Here is a 6439-nt window from a genome sequence, read left to right on the forward strand (position 1 = left end):
GTGTGGTGGGTCCCGCCTGCCCCTCCGTGCACTGGGACCATCTCCCCGGACCACGGCCAGCTGGATGCAGTGGAAGGTGGACCAGACTGGGCTAACCTGCAGGACAGGTGTTTCTCAGCTCTGAGATCCTGACGGGGTGGGAAACTGGAGGTGTGCTCTCTCTCACTCTGTCCCTCTCTGGTCAAATTTTTAAAAATAAATGTTTAATAAATAGATAAATAAAAGTTAAATAGAATAATTCTTTAAAAATAAAAGGTTTCTGAGTATCTCTAACTTCTTTATAATTTTGCTAATTTTTTTAAGAGCTTGGTTTTGTTTTCCAACCAAATAAGCCAACCCAGAAGAAGACACCCAGAGGCTTACTGACGTTTAACGTAGGTGACTACGTTTGCACGTGCTGAGCGAAGTCATGGCCGAGATGAGGCACAAGCGCAAACTCACCAGGGTGACCATCAAAAACTGTAGGGCAGTGTTTCCTCGGCCAGACCCGAGGGCGTGAGAACACTCCCGGAGTCTAAGAAGTCAGGGGACACTGGAGCTGCAGACACAGCTCTCAGCAGACCCGCGTGACAGGCCCTCGCCTGCACCGTCAGCGCTGTGAGGGACTTGCCAGGACCCTGAAGCCCAAGTCCCCAAGCCTTGCCCACCTCGTCAGACTTGAACGCCATCCTTGGACAGGAAGGCAGAGCCGCTGTCTTCAAGGTGGAAACCTGCACTGCGGGTTTAACCGCCAGGCTGTTCTGCACGTGGCAGCGACCTCCACACCCGGCCCAAGGGACACAGACTCGCGCTTTTACGTAGTAAAAACACGCTCCAGTTTCACGTCGAGTCACAAGGCCAAGCTCATGCCCGAGTCGAGCACAGTACCAGGGCGAGGGCGTGAAGTGTCTCTGTGTGTTTAACCAGACCATGTTTCTACCATCGAAAGTAGCTTGCTTCTGCCTATAAACCGTCCTCTGATGTTCCACAGTAAAGGGACATACCTGCAAGGTGTGAGCTGGTCTCCATCTATACCACTTTAAGACAATGGGCTCTTTGTTATGCTGACCTAGGGTTTAGGTAGAGTGAGAGAGGAGGGAGGGAGAGGAAAGCAGCTCCCCTCTGCCTGCCAAGGCCTGGCCAGCCGCGAACCTTCTCCGGGGCCCACAGCTCTTCAGGAGCCCGGGCATATGTGTCTGCATTGGCCTGCAGTGTTCAGGTCGGGCAGGCAGGACTTGGCCCAGGGCTGCCATGTGGCCTCCACGGCTGTGTCCGCATGCTCCCCACTGCCCCAGGGGTTGGCCAGGAAGAAGACCAGTAAGCCACTTTAAAAGGTGTTTTTTCTTCTTTTTTTAATTTAGCAGAGGGCGCTGTGCTTGCCAGAGAAAGACAGCACCCCCAGTGGGGTGCGGTCACACCGCAATCATTCTCCACTCCTCGGTCCTGCCAGGGTCTGGGCACGCATGTGGCCCATGTGTTTTACAAGCTGCTGGGGCTGGGATTATGAACCACATTGTCATATCCAGTTCCCTTGGCTGCGAGGACATGGGGCCAACCCTTTATTATATTTTTAGTTAACAATCTTAAAGTGGTAATTCTCTTCCAAATTTCAAAAATTCGAATTCTTTGCTCCTTTAATTCCCTATGAGCCTTGATTGCATCGTGAAGGGCGGTTCAGGGCTGGATGACAGTCCCTGGTTTCTGACAAGCTCCATTCCAAATGAGACACGGACCCAGCACCGGAGCTCACGGCAGCTCAGTCACGGGGCGTCCCCGAGGGCCGCTCGGCAGCCGGACAGCACACACGCACTGACCGCGGCGGCTCTCCTTGACTCCACTCCGATTTACTACGCCTAGTCCTCTGTGTTTCCATATACGGTATTGTATGCACCCGCTCGCGACATCAGCAAACCCATCCTTAAACTGGAAGCTCCTCCGGGAAGGGACAGGGCCTCACTTAGCAAGTACATCTAGAGTGGCTCTTGACTTGCAGGGGTCCTCACCAGCTGTTTGCAGAATGACTAACAAAGGACTGGATTTTTTGACACTGTCCTTCTGCTGGGCACAGAATTTCTGTGGTCTTGTTCCCTGATGCCCTGGGGATCAGTACATGCTCACAGATAGTAACTGAGCCCAGAAAGCTAAATGGATGAATATGAAGTCCTCAGGGGGTCACACAGCTTGGGAAACTCCTTCAACCCGGAAGAAGGGCTAGTATGGATCCCATTTACAGTACCCTAAGAGCTGCTCCAAAGTATGGAGATGGTCAAAGACACCTGATTTCAACAGTGAATGTCCTGGGAACTTCAAAAACTTCATGGGAAAACGAAGTTAAAGTACACATTTATTTTGGTGCAAAAAATTTGAAATCCATGCATGTTTTTTTATAATATGCATTTCCCAAATTATCTGAAAATTCCTTGGTACTTTTGGAATGCACAAGAGAAGTGGGGCGATGGGGACATGGCTGGGTGTGCATTCCCTTTGGGCTGCACGAGGCAACTGCAATGGCCTCTCTCGCCAAGAAACAAAAGCACTATGTGGACCCTGTCTACCCATGTCTAGAGGGCTGTTTTGCTCGTAGAGAATTTCCTCCTTACTGGCGGGAACTTTTCTTCTACTTCATCACTCCACACTAGCTCAGAGCTGAGACATTCTCCAATTCTCCAGCCCTGAGCCACGCGCATGGAGGCCTGAGCACCAACACCTTGCTGCCTCTGCACCACGCTCCTGCGAGTATCGTCCTAGTCAGGTCTCTCAGCGCCTTTGGCTGGTGTCTGAGGTGAGGCTGGCTCTAGCGTGACTGTGGTCTCTCGAGCAAAGGGCCACATTGTCACATCAGTGGAAAACCAAACCTCCAGCTACAGGCAACACTTCTGAGAGCCTAGCCACTCTGGGGAGGAGAGGGCGCATGGGGGATGCTGGGACAGGAACGGTGGTCGTTTCCACGCTCACACGCTTAGCTGCTCAGAACCACTCAGCTAGAACGACGAGCCCAAACTGGAGAACAGGAGCACCCCAAGGCCCTCTCCTGACACGGAGGCCGGGATCTCAAGGCTCCATGCTCTCCGGGCACAGCCCTCTCACTCCACCCAGGAACCAGGGTCGGAGGCTTTCGGCCACTGCTGGCCAGTTTCCCCAGGGCCAGTCTGAGCCTCTGCTTCATCGCCCACACTGGCCCTACTTCCCTGCCCTGCTCCGCTCTGCAACGGGGGCTCCTTCTTTCCCTGGGGAGCCCTCCCCGACACCAACCACAGCAGACCTCACGCGCCACTGCCTGTCTGCTTCCGATCCTAGCACTGACAGTTTCCATTGGCGTGTCATCGACTACCCTCACAGCAGTGTCATCCACAGGAAAGGAGGGCCGTCTGCCTCGCCCAGCACTGGGCTCCCCGACTCACAGTCCCTCCGGCATGCAGCAGGTACCCAATGAATGCCGAAGAACAACCAGTAGTCCGCTGCGCTGCACCCCGAAAAGTCTCTCAACTCATACACTGAAGAAAGGGGTCAGGGACAGCAGGGAGGTGCCACCCTCATTACCCGGGTCTCCGCAACGCAACCTGGGCTCCGGGGAGCATGCGGCACGCAACTGCCAGCATAACCCCCTGAGGACAGCACCTTCACAGGCCACGTGGTGGCTCTGGGACCACGGAGTGGGCCACGCGATGCCGAGCGAAGCCGTCAGCCGCAGCCTCTGGCAGCACTAGGAGGTGGAGGACTGATGGTTTCTCTCCACGGGCTAGAGCAAGCACCGTGACCCTCAGGGACAACGAGAGCCAAGGGAGCAGCACAGTGGCAGCTGCAACTTACTGGGTTTTTTTGGAGCGGTTTTTGTTATGGGGCATGTGCACTCACCGGAGAGAGAGGGACGACAGACAGAAAGTGAGAAATTACTCCCTGGGGGTGGCCACGCCGCAGTCCCTTCTCCTCTCAGGATCTTGAGCACACTTGCACGCATGCCCTGCTTAAGTTTCAAGCCGCCGGTCCAGGACTTAAATCACCATTGACCACGGAAGTCCAGCGCCTTAGCCACCACGCCGACTGCTGGCCTCATGTGACTTACCATTACAAATAGATGTCGGGGACACATGGAAGTGGGTCTGCACTGCTCATTCACTCTAACACTATACAGTGTGAACCAGGAGCGACGCGCATAGGACCGGGCTCGGCAGGGCCCAACTCCACCTGGAGGTTCTGTGCCAACACAAGTGGGCTGACGCAGCAGGTGCCGGCCCAAGCCCACCCTGCCCAGGGTGTTCTGTGAGGCAGAGCGTGGAGAGGCTGCGGGTCCCCTAGGTGTTCAGGAATTCGAGAGAACTACGTTCTTTTTTAAAAAGTTCAAAGTGTGTGTGTCTTACTCAATTCACTTCTACTGTGCCACGAGGCCAGGGCCACGTCAGCTCGGAGCCCTGACGCCCGGGCCAGTGTTGGGTCAGAGCACGGTCTGAATCAATGGATGTGGAGTGAACTTAAATGTAGTTTAAGAACATTTTCCTATAGGGTGCATGCCTTCTCCAGGGAGACGGAGAGAGGGATGGCCACGCCGCAGTCCCTTCTCCTCTCAGGATCTTGAGCACACTTGCACGCATGCCCTGCTTAAGTTTCAAGCCGCCGGTCCAGGACTTAAATCACCATTGACCACGGAAGTCCAGCGCCTTAGCCACCACGCCGACTGCTGGCCTCATGTGACTTACCATTACAAATAGATGTCGGGGACACATGGAAGTGGGTCTGCACTGCTCATTCACTCTAACACTATACAGTGTGAACCAGGAGCGACGCGCATAGGACCGGGCTCGGCAGGGCCCAACTCCACCTGGAGGTTCTGTGCCAACACAAGTGGGCTGACGCAGCAGGTGCCGGCCCAAGCCCACCCTGCCCAGGGTGTTCTGTGAGGCAGAGCGTGGAGAGGCTGCGGGTCCCCTAGGTGTTCAGGAATTCGAGAGAACTACGTTCTTTTTTAAAAAGTTCAAAGTGTGTGTGTCTTACTCAATTCACTTCTACTGTGCCACGAGGCCAGGGCCACGTCAGCTCGGAGCCCTGACGCCCGGGCCAGTGTTGGGTCAGAGCACGGTCTGAATCAATGGATGTGGAGTGAACTTAAATGTAGTTTAAGAACATTTTCCTATAGGGTGCATGCCTTCTCCAGGGAGACGGAGAGAGGGAAAGTGAGTCTGCACTCATGGGGCTGGCCACGCCGCCATCTCCTCTCCTCCACTCCTCCTGTGGGGATTTTGGGCACGCATACACCCACACCCAGTGTGTTCCTCAAGCCGCCAGATGTGGGGCTGGAAACTGCACCGCTGGCCCTGTGGGACCCCGTGGGAACCCGGCACAGCAACGGCCAGCCATGAACTTGCGCAGGCACTGTGGCTTGGGCTTTCTGGGATCCGCTGTGGGACACTCGCACGCAGGTGTCCCGCCTTCTGGCTGGGGAAAAGCCTGCAGCCCTGGTAGCTGGGGGTCCTGGGGCCATGAAGCGGTGATATGGGCCCTGAGGAGCCCGGGGAGCTGAGTGGGATCAAGTTGGGCAGAGGCTAGGGCAAGCGAGTTCACTCTCAGCAGGAGAGCGGGCACCGCCAAGCCCCACCGTGTCCCCAAGCCAGGCAGGTGTCCCACACAGCCCACAAGGTGCAGGTGCCACCCCTCCCACCGTGTAGATGAGGACAAGGATGAACAGCTGAGCAGACGCCCCGGCAGTGAGTCGGGGCCATTCAGAGATTTGGAACCCAAACTTCTGCAGGCTCTTTTGGAAGGTTGCATGAAATTTTAGCACTAAAATTAAGTTCTAAAACCCTGGGGTGAGGGTCACCTGGCTTACTCGAGAACCAGGTGACCTGTGGCTAGGGGACCGAGGACCCTGCACACAGGGACCCAGCCCTCAGGGGACACGGGCTTTCCACGCAGGACAGCAGGTGAGTGCTGCCGCCGGGAAGAAGGGAGGGGGCAGGACGGCCACAGCGCGTCAGAGGGTGTTTAAGCGGGAAAGTGACAGGGTCAATTCGTGTTCTACGAAGTGCCTGTGGCGGTGACCAGCTGGATGAACTGGCAAAAGCAAGGCCTGGGGGCAGAAGAGTTATCCAGGTGGAGCCCGGGTGTGGGCCCTGGGACAGGACGCAGGGGAGACCGAGAGGGGTCGTTGACGGGCCCAGAGACTCTGCAGGCACGGCTCCGGGAGCGTGGGGGCGCGGGGCGGCTCCCGAGAAGTGCCGTGACTGGGAAGGCACAAGCCCGCTCTTGGAGCTCCGCAAACACCGAGCCCTGACTCCCAAAGCCAGGCCTGGCAGCGGCCACGTGGGGACACAGGAATGACAGTGCAGTAAATAGGGTGCCACCTACAGACCCTAGAGAGCGCGGCAGCGGGCACCGGGAGAAGATGGCCGGGCAGCTCGGTGGGCGGGCACCCCAGAAAAGACGGCCGGGCAGCGCGGTGGGGGGGCACGCCAGAACAGACGGCCGG

General features: G+C 56.5%; 1 protein-coding gene across 6 annotated transcripts in view; it reads right to left on the bottom strand.

The window, feature by feature from the left end:
- The window catches only part of LEF1 (lymphoid enhancer binding factor 1), a 118584-nt gene that overhangs the window by 3850 nt on the left and 108295 nt on the right, over positions 1 to 6439 (bottom strand). The window lies entirely within an intron of this gene.

This window comes from Tupaia chinensis, unplaced genomic scaffold (assembly GCF_000334495.1).
Source record: "Tupaia chinensis unplaced genomic scaffold, TupChi_1.0 Scaffold139767_1, whole genome shotgun sequence".
Lineage (NCBI taxonomy): Eukaryota > Metazoa > Chordata > Mammalia > Scandentia > Tupaiidae > Tupaia > Tupaia belangeri.